General features: G+C 41.7%; 1 long non-coding RNA gene across 1 annotated transcript; it reads right to left on the bottom strand.

Moving 5' to 3' along the window:
- Nucleotides 1-1,409: 1,409 nt before the first annotated feature.
- On the bottom strand, nt 1,410-4,232 carry LOC118432686. Its single transcript, XR_004833115.1, has 4 exons — nt 3,776-4,232; nt 3,276-3,406; nt 2,923-3,150; nt 1,410-2,571 (listed from the first exon to the last, which is right to left on the bottom strand). It is a non-coding gene; the product is annotated as an uncharacterized LOC118432686 (long non-coding RNA).
- Between the last annotated feature and the right edge of the window lie 6,552 nt (nt 4,233-10,784).

Below are 10,784 nucleotides of genomic sequence, written 5' to 3'. Positions count from 1 at the left end.
TTTAGCTCGGCCGAGTTGTCAGCGAGCTCTAAATTAAAGGGGGCTTAAAGCAGACATTTACGAAACATGGCCATTTTATGAGCTACATACCGAAAACGGGGACAAAACATCGTGTTTGGTCTAGGTGCACACGTTGTAAAAGGAGAAATGTTCGCGGAAAATTAGTTCCGCGGCAGCTACTAAATGTAGCGTTCATAAAAGTGTTAAGATCCAGTATGAATAAGTGTGGCAATAAAAATTGTTGCCATTGCGACGGTTTTATTGTTTACAAATATTAATGATTGTTGTTGTTGTTGTAGGTGTGTTGTATTTGTGTTCTATCATTTCGTCTGGCTGTATGTATGAAGATTGTTTTACGCGATGGATGTTTGTAGAGCATTGCTGTTAACAAGAAAGGTTATCTCTTGTGACGAGTGACCTATCATAAATGTTTTTTCATTGATTATACAACTGGGTTCCAGCTCTGAGTGCGTGCTTTGGCCAGAATGCATCAATTCTGTGGTATAAATGGAGGATGGGGAGTAACAAGCAGTATCCACTACAGGATCCCCCAGCTCTTTAAAACTGTACAAAACGTACTCAACATAAGACAACAGTTGATCCCCTGGAATGTTGGATATGGCCGGCAATGAACAATTTTACCAAGACTTTAAGAAAAGCTAATATAAACCAGGGTGCCCAAAATTGACCTTGACCTTCGTCTTCCCAACATCTACCCACATACCAAATATCATCTTAATCCTTCCAGAGCTTCTTGAGTTATGCTCACTACAAAGATCCGGACACACAGACAGACACAGACACACACACAGACACACCCAAAACTATATTTCTATTTTCATGGAGATAAATACTTACCAAGTCTACCAGAATGTACTGGAAATGTTAAGATTGAAGGGAAGGGGTACAATTATGAATTGCCTTTTCACATGGGGTTAAGGATCTGGGGAAAATGAGACCATCCATTAACAAGGGGTTAGGGGTCTGGTAAGGGAGGGACCAGCCATTTGATATGCATGCTGTATACACGACGTTAAAGATCTAGGAACGGGGACCATCCATTTCACAAGGGATTGAGGATATGGAATGAGGGCCATCCATTTCACGTGGGGTTAAAGTTTCTTGGAAAGGGTATGGGGAAGGAGGGACCCACCATTTCACGTGGGGTAAAGGGTCTGGGGAAGGGAACCCAATCTTTTCATATTGGGGGGTATGACTATCCATTTTGCGTCTAGTTGAGTGTGTGGGGAGGGTGAAACAATCCATTCCTTTCAATTCGACTAGTGTAGAATAAACACTACACATTTGATTTCAAACTGTTTATTTGATAGCAATTATTGACAAAATAGATATATGCAAATACATGTGTGCAAATCTAAAAAAACACACAATGAATTGAGAAAAATAAACTTTAAAAATCGAACTGAAATCTTAACATCTTCCATACATAGATTAACAATTACCCTTACTCTAGGACACGGTGGCCAACAGAGCCAAAATCAGGTCAGTACATGATATAGAGGTAGCTTGGCGCCTTTGTAATTGACGAAGAATAGAAAGTTATTTTGCAGTCTAAGGCTTAGGCAGAGCTGATTATTAGTGTTCGACAAAAAGATGTTGCATCAGTATGTTATTGTGTGTTTGGAAGGGTTAGTTTGTTAGTGTGTGTGCGTGTCTGTGTCTTTGTGTTAGTATCAGTGTCAGCCTAAGCCTTAGGTAGGGATTTTTCCAAATGACTGATTTAAAAGGCTACAAACAACCTATGCTCATCAATAAACGGGCAATATTAACATCGATCTACTGAATTACAATAATACAATTGAAATACATTTCAACACAAAGGCTAAGTGACAACAAAAGACAGTCACCCTGTACTGGAATGGCATGATATGATATATTCAAAACAAAGACTGCTTACAAAAGACGCATGTCTACACAGCTCAGTATCTCCAAACCTCTTTGCAAGACGAGACCAACATGAAGCTTGACTCAAAAATATGGGAATAGGCAAGCTTAACTACATGAATCTAACATCTTGATATAAATAATGTACACTTTGCATTCTGTCTGCAATGATTCGGTTTCTGTGACTGTGTCGACACCAAAAAGTATAGTGTGTCTAAAGGACTAAACTACTTATATCAAATAGGCTCTTCAATCACCTGTCTTCATTTCTGGCCTGTGTCGTTCTCTTGGTTCGGGACCCAAGATAACGACAAGAGGCAGATTATGTAATGGTCTAGGTCCCCGACAACCACTGACCACGACATAAAACAGATATGACACCAGATGGTGAACCAGGAATGTTCCTGTTTTCTAAAAAACAGAATTTAGAGTAACGCTAAAAACAATGCCGACCATAGACACAGCCACAGAAACCAAACCAGTCACACATTGGGCCTGTATAACACAGAAACGGACTGAAGCCCTGCGTGCAAAAGGAGCCTTGGAGAGACGGAATGACTCCTTGGCTTGGTGATGAACTGGATGTTGCCACGAAGCACCGTCAGTGATGGTAGCACCTGAAGCCTCCATTCCCAGCTCCTTCGCCCTTAGCAAGTCCAGGCATTTCTGCCAAATCGGTAGAACAAACATATATGCATCAGCAACTTCACACAAACTGTTCAACCAGTCCTGATTTTGATTATAGAAATAAAACTCTCCAAAGCACTGTTCGGGCCCAGACATTGAAACTGTAAGCTTAAATTTACCAGCACAAAGCAAAAAGACTGCTGTCCTACAATAAAAAAACTACTTTCACAAAATACAGTACAACACAATTAGAACGTTTCGGGTAGTCCTACAATTGTTACTACTGTCGGTTTATATAGACTGACAATACTGCGCAAACAATATACAATGCTACAAAAATGCCTAGCTATAGGCCGATTTCCTAATTTTACACAACACACAGTGCCATACCTTGTCATATGTCCGTGAAAGACTGATGTCCATCAGGTCTTATAGAGATGATTGACATACGGACTGTCCTCTAAACATCCAGTTATGAAATGTCTTCTCAAGAAGCTGATGAAGACGACTTTCAACGAATCCAACTATGGGAAGTGGCACCAAGACGCCTTCCGCCAGGACCACTGTCTCCTCGGATGCCTGGCACCTCCTTTGCCCACATTTTCCGGGCAGGCCTTGCTGTGAAATCGGCAAAAGAAACAGACATGCATGAACTGCCTCACTACCGCTGCAACAGACACAAATGGCTCAACGCCGGCTGTCCATTGGCGAGTAAGAACTGGACACACAATGCAGTACAATACCTTGTCTATGTCTCGGAAAGACTCGTGCCTTGATGATGCACCGGATGTTGTCACGAAACACTTTCAGTAACGGTGACGCTTTACACGTCCATTATCCAACTCCGTTCCTTGCTTTCCACGTTCAGTCATTTCTAACAAATCGGTAGAAGAAACAGACATATGCATCAGCTGCCGTACCACCGCTGCCACAAACACAAAAGGATTAAGGCCTGTCCAATGGCAAGTACCTAGAAACTGGACCCCCCAAACCTCTATGCAGACTATCTGATATTCAGATGAAGAATGCGTATGCCAACTTTTCCATGATGCACCTGACAAACATTCCAACCATAATACAAATGTATTCATATGAGTCATTCAAGCATTAATTTTTCGGGTACAAACATTGAAAATGAAACTATAAACTTAAACTTGCCAACACAAATGACTTGTTATTCATTGGCAAAGAACGTTGTCCTGGCTATAATCAAAAACAGCTTTCACACAATACGATACGATACCTTGTCATATGTGTGGGAAGACTGCGAATCGTTCACGTTCGGCACCTTCCTTCGCCAGCCCTAGCCACCCTTTCCGCGTCCAGACATTTCTTCTTACGGTACGACGATCCTCAGTATAAAAGACGAGACAAAAATGAAACTTCACCAAGAAATATGGTAAAGACTATACCTAATTAATACTTAAAGTAAGCTTAGCTATGTGAATGAGGCATGACAGGATTAGTTAACTTGATCTGTGATTGTAATTTCAGTTCTTGGTTTAACATAGAAATAGCGAGAATAATCATGATCTCTTGAATGATGGAAAGCACAAGAGTGCGCTTTGCTGAAATTCCAAGTAATGCTGCCGTTTGTTTTGGTTACAATTTTGAGAGCAATGGCTTCAGTCTGTTTCTGCCTTATACAAGCCCATTGAATAGCTGATTCGGTTTCTGTAACTGTGTCGACGCCGAGAAGTCTAGTGCAAATTTTACTATTGATATTGAATAGGCTCTTCAGTCACCTGTTTTCCTTTCTGGCCTGTGTCGTTCTCTTGGTTCGGGACCCAAGATAACGACACAAGGCAGATTATGTAATGGTCTAGGTTCCCGACAACCACTGACCACGACATAAAACAGAAATGACAACAGATGGTGAATCATGGAAGTCCCTGTTAAAAAAACAACAACAGAATTTACAGTAACTGGCCGAATACAATCCCGGCCATCGACACAGTCACAGAAACCAAATCAGCGACACACACCAGGCCTGTACAACACAGAAACGGGCTGAAGACCTGAGTGCAAAAGGAGCTTCCATTTACAAAATGTCCTGATATAAACCCCTACCTGCATCATCACTCGAGATGTCAACAAAACACACTCAAGCGCCTTACCATCAACCAAGAGATTTTTTACAGTTAAGGTAACCTCAAAAATTATTTACTTCCTATCATGCAGATGACAAGTTAGTCCCAGCCCATCTCTGCAATATGTTTCCATTTCACACCCCATAAAACAAACAACAACTTAACTTAGTTTCAGGTCCTCTGGTTGAACCGGGCCTTATGGCACCAATAAGATCCTGGAAGCAACAAAGCGAAATTATTATAATTAGGTCGAGACAGTCTTCTTGTTTTGTTGTAATTCATCATCATCATCATCATAGATACCCCCGGATGACCCCGCGTGGGGCAAAGTAGGGGGGGGGGTGAAGTCCCGGGTAAGGGCGGGCAGCCCTTCTGCCTGGCACGGAAGCACTCAACACTTACTACCGTGCCAGGCAGGGAATTCCACTCGGGCTTGTTCTGGCAAGTATGAGAATGTGTAGGTGTCAGTGCGGGCGAAAATTGGCTGGTACTTGAGATGTTCCACCGTCAAAGACAACCCGCTGGGTTCTCTCCGCAAGGAAGGCCCTAAGCCAAGACTGAAGAAGGCCAGAAATGCCATAGTGCTCGAGTTTGCTCAGCAGACGTTCGTGAGGCACGGTATCGAATGCGTTGCTAAAGTCAACCACCGCGGCATCGACCTGTTTGTTCTGGTCCATGTTTTTGGACAGGTCTTGGAGGGTAAGCACCAGCTGGCTCTCGCAGGACAGACCCTTCCTGAAGCCGTGTTGCGCTGGGGACAGAATGCCATGAGTGTCTAGATGTTTCATCATGTGGCTGTGCACGATGTGTTCGAGCACTTTACCACAGACTAAGAGACCGCACAAATTGTTTACTTCCTATCATGCCGACAAGTTAGTCCCAGACCATCTCTACAATATGTTTCCGTTTCACACCCCATAAAACACACAAGAACTTAACTTAGTTTCGGGTCCTCCGACAGGGCTTTCACACGAGCACCGATCTTCTGGACGTCACCGTACAGCTAGCCGTGGAGATGGCATCGGACAACCTCTCACCGGGATAAGTCCCAACATGAACATTGCAGCTGCAGTTGGTCCGTTTTGATGGCACCAATAAGATCCTGGAAGCAACAAAGCGAAATTATTGCAATTAGGTCGAGACAGTCTTCTTGCTTTGTTGGAATACGAGCGATCGCGATGATATCACGCTCACGGTGACGCAGTGGTAGGCAAAAAGCAGTTGTTTGGCAAAAGATTGATTTACATATTAACCAATAATTTGATCTGCTAATTTAAATATGAATTTTTAATCCAATCTACTGCCATTCTGGTAGGCGCCAGCCGTCGAATACCCCGGATGTAAACAACAACAGCGATCGCTCGTATTGATATCATGAGCACAGTGAGGCCTTACATGTAAGCGCCGGTAGGTCCGCGTTTTTATGTCCTCCAACGGTCACAAAAGAATTCAACGTTAACGTTGCCGATTATTGGCATTACATTGGACTGTTGATAACTTGCTTAAAACACATAAATGCACTATGTGAAAAACGACCCTACTAACCTGTTGTCTTGGGTTAGACACGGCTTGAAGTACAAAGGATTCACAGCGGCCGTGATGCCCTTTTGTAATGGCAGTTGCGAGGTATGTCTGTCACATCAGACGGCTGGCAGACGAACGGCGCGACACTTTGGGGTTTCAGACAGGTAACCACAGGGGCTAGTCTATACACGATTGGTCTAGTCTAGAAAATCCGCCGGTGTCATTGGTCAAACGAATGCGATTGGTTATCTGAGATAATGAAATTGATTGCAGCACACGACCAGAGGTAGCAGTTCATTACGGTACTGCAGCTGAAAATGAGCCTGGGACTCTGTTTCTATGCCTAGGATAGGTACCATCTTCTGTAGTTGCCGCTGACTCATTCTTTTTGTTTGCTTAAGACGGATAGCAAGCGAAAGGAATGAGTCAGTGGTTCTTACGGAGGGCTAGAAAAAGGCAAGTCAAAGTTCATTGCACAACGCTTGTAAATAGATACAATGCAAGGCAAGCACTGGCTTATTTAACCAATCGCAGGGCACTCGCCAATGATGCTTGCGGATGGTCGGCGCCACATGACATGGACGGCCCTTTGTCACATCACCTAAAGTTATGTAAATTGAAATGGATAATCTGCGTTGTGTAAATCCACTTGTTTGATTTAACACCCTAGTGTTTTAGGGCATACTCTACCTATACTTAATACTGTGGAATTCTAAAAAAATAAGCAGAAGAAAGGGAAGTCAAAATCTCATTTCTATGACTAAACGTCCATGAAAACTTACCTTGGCAAGACAACCTAATAAGGACGAGAAAGTGCTCAGGTTGCATGGCTATGGCGGTCCCAGCCTTTCAGTCCAGAGAAAGTAAAATACTGTACATGTACATGATACAAATAACTCAGTTTCCGGGCGTTTTCTGCGTTTTCCTGACTCGAGTTTGTGTTTGTGGTTGGTGGCTTGTTTGTCGTATTCGGGTTGCGGGCATTGTCCTCGCTCAACTGATTTGAGTTTGGGTAGGTCAGATGAAACGCAGGTGGTGATGGTTATGATTGGAGTCTACGATAAAATGATTAGAACGAACCATTCCTTTTATGGGGATTTACCAATGTTACCAATGCAAGACAGGCTTTTTCGACATTGAAAAACTGTACAACATGATATGTACTGACTATTATGATTACAACATGTAGTGAAAAATAGGTTCAATTATAGCAATTAGATTATTGCTATAGCTAATAGTTCGTAAATCAGCCTCATTACGAAACACATTGGGTATCTACTGGCTGCAAATGCACCAGATAATAATTTACAGAATAACAATGTGTTCAAAGTATGAAAGTCTTAGCAAAGAAAGCCATTGTAGAATTTTCTAATAAATAATGTAAATGAGACCCTAATTTACATGAATTACGTATGCATGTTCAACTAAACGTACATGTTGCTGCCAAATGTCGCAAGTATGGAATTTTCGTCATTTAGCACTATAATAACAATTTCTCATTGATTATGTAAATTAGGTAACAATTTGCATAATTGATGTCTATCGATATTTCTCTCTTTTCTAGTTACAGTTGTCATGTTTAAGTGATTTAGTATTATGAAATTATGTGGCTTCGGAAGAATGGAATTTTCGTCATTTAACACTGTAATAACAATTTCTCATTAATTATGTAAATTAGGTAACAATTTGCATAATTGATGTCTATTGATATTTCTCTTTTTTCTAGCTACATTTATCATGTTTAAGTGTTCTAGTATTATGAAATACTGAGGCTTAATAAACTGTGCTCATTAATTATATTTATCATGCAAATTAGCCCCTGGTTTGCATTAATAGCCCTTATTAATGGAAGGCATCTCCGAATTTATCTACATCAAAAGTCACAATGATCCGTCAACCCCTTCCCGAGTTATTCCCTTCCAAAATGATGCTGCAATTGCGCACGCGCGGACGAATTGCTGTGGAATTTCGGGAATATTTGCCAATCGGATATATGCTTAACAGTAAGCCTAATATTTCTCTCTTTTTGAGTTACATATGGCATATTTTTGAGTATTCTAACATGAAATGCAGTGTACTTATAAACTGTCCTCATGAATTATGCAAATTAGCCCCTGATGTGCATGATTAGCATTTGATTATGTAAGGCATCTCTGAAGCTATCTACATTCCAAATATCATGAAGATCCGTCAACCTATTCCCGAGTTATTCCCCTCTAAAGGGATGGAAAAATTCCTGACATGCCTGGGGAATTTTGTGAATTCTTGTCAAACGGTCTAAAGGGATGATGCAACTACACAGGCGTGGAAAAATTCCTGACATGCCTGCGGAATTTTGTGAATTCTTGTCAAACGGACGCACACTATACTGGTAGGCTAGCCCCTGAGGCGTCGCCAAAAAGGGTTCGGTCGCTTGGTCATTAATTTGCTGGCCATATATGACCCGACCATGAGTTATGGTACCGTATACACCTTAGGGTGGGCCATTAACCCCTAGGTGTCTTGCTAGATATTTAAAGCACACCGGAGTCTATAAGAGTATTGGCACGTTACAGAACCCACACACGTGTGATGGTGCGGTGTGTTGGTGCAAATCCTGTCGGGAGTTGGTGATTCACTTCAAATCACCCGGATGGAGGCCTGGCGAACCGTTATCTCGTATCAGCCACATGGTGATCTACATCATTCACCCGTGGGGCGGTATAACCCGTCGTGTGTAAACATGTGCGAACATGTATAGGGTTAGCCCTTAGCAATAGCCTACGGCTAGTTGGGCAGCCCTGGCTGTTTGTAAACAGCTGAACAAATAAAAAATAAAATAAAAGAGTATTGGCAGAAGTGAAACTGACAACGTTCCTCATCTACAGGTAATACATGACATTATGAACGACATTTCGTTGTCTGCTTGTCACATCCCTTAGGGCGATGCTATATAATTCCACACTACAGGTAGATGACGCTGCTAACAATGCGACCCCAAACGTTAAGTATCTAAACAGTGCATTTTTACCTGAAGTTTACAAAGAAAGTAACTTTTCGAGCAGACGAGTTCACCTAAGGTGACTGTTATCAATAATGAAGACTTAAAGTGCAAACTGGCCTGGTAAAGTGCACTGGTACTGCTCTTGTTTTAATCAATATCTGTTTTGAGTACTTTCAAGGAGACAAATACTCCAAGGCTCTTTTCTCGACGGTAGCAATCAGTCGTATGCACCTTAGAGTCCGTTTCTTCCTACTCATGATCAATGGCATAATATCTGCCAAGGCCGACGGGGGTTATTCACTAAAAACAGTTAAAAGACTCAACCTAGGGGACTTGGAACAATATGAACGCTTGAGAATTTTCAAAAAGCACATAGGTGGTCCTTTAGCCTGTTAAATATCCTAAAAAAAATGAGTTGCTATCCACTGTATCTTGGGTATTAGAAGGCGGAGTTCATCCGACTCTTTCCACCGCCTTTTACCTCACCAACCAAAGTGAGGTACCTACTTCTACGCAAGGGTGGAGTGAGGAAAGTCGTGTAAAGTGGCTTTCCAAATGACGTAGAAATTGGTGGCTTTTGTTGTATGAACCCAGGACCTACAAGTTCTGGGCCAAATACACTAACCGCTACGCCAAAACGACACTTTACAGATACTGTAACGTTATACATACGAGGGGCGTTCAATAAGTAATAACTCTGACCCACTTCCAGTTGTTTGATCTAGATGAAATTTTGCATGTGTAATGATTCATATCTTTATAGTTTATGTTGAAAAAGAGAACTCTAAACTCTAAAATTGTGGTTTCTGATTCACTGGTGTTTGAACTGAGTTAGGTGTGAAATGGACAAGGTGTGAAATGGAGCCAGTTGAGTGTCGCGCAGTTTTTTTCATCCGGTTTTTGTATTTGAAAGGACGCACACCAAAGGAGACTTTTGATGAAATGAAAGAAACTTATGGTGATGATGTCCCATAATATGACCTTGTAAAACGCTGGCATCCTGAATTCAAACATGGCTGGAAGTCTGTGGAAACAGCTCCCAGACCTGGTCGTTCCTCTTCTGCCATTGATGAGGCATCTGTTGGAGGACCAACCTGGAGTATCCTACAAAAACGGTGTCCAGAGCTGCATCAAACAATGTGAGAAATGCATAACTCTGGGTGGTTCCTATGAAGAGAAAGACTAATAACTGTGCCAAGTTTCATTCATCTCCTGCTATGGGAAATGAGTCAGAGTTATTACTTATTGAACGCCCCTCGTATATTGCATAGAAAATGGGTAAACTTTGTTGTATCCAATATCTTCTTTAGAATACGGATGAATTAGATATAGGCTTCAATTCGTTTTCTTAAAATCATTTTCAGAACACAAATTCAGCATAGAGCTACAATAATGAGGCTCGCCACATAAACTGAGCATGTGCAGCGGAATGAATTGTGGGTAATATGTCAAAGGTGAAGACCCATAAGAAATACAAAAAGCGTCTGGACGTTGTTATGCAAATAGAGACAATGGTTCAAAGTTCATACATAAACTCTTGACAAGATGGCGGTACTTCATATTACCCACAATACGTTTCGCTGCGCATGCGTTATTAAAATCCTGCACCTCGAGCTCATTTAAATGATAGCAAGTGAAAAAAGACGAATGTCACA

This window comes from Branchiostoma floridae, chromosome 16 (genome assembly GCF_000003815.2).
Source record: "Branchiostoma floridae strain S238N-H82 chromosome 16, Bfl_VNyyK, whole genome shotgun sequence".
In the NCBI taxonomy this organism is placed as follows: Eukaryota; Metazoa; Chordata; class Leptocardii; order Amphioxiformes; family Branchiostomatidae; genus Branchiostoma; species Branchiostoma floridae.
Note: the sequence above shows the minus strand (reverse complement) of the source record. Positions and strands in the feature narration are given on the sequence as shown.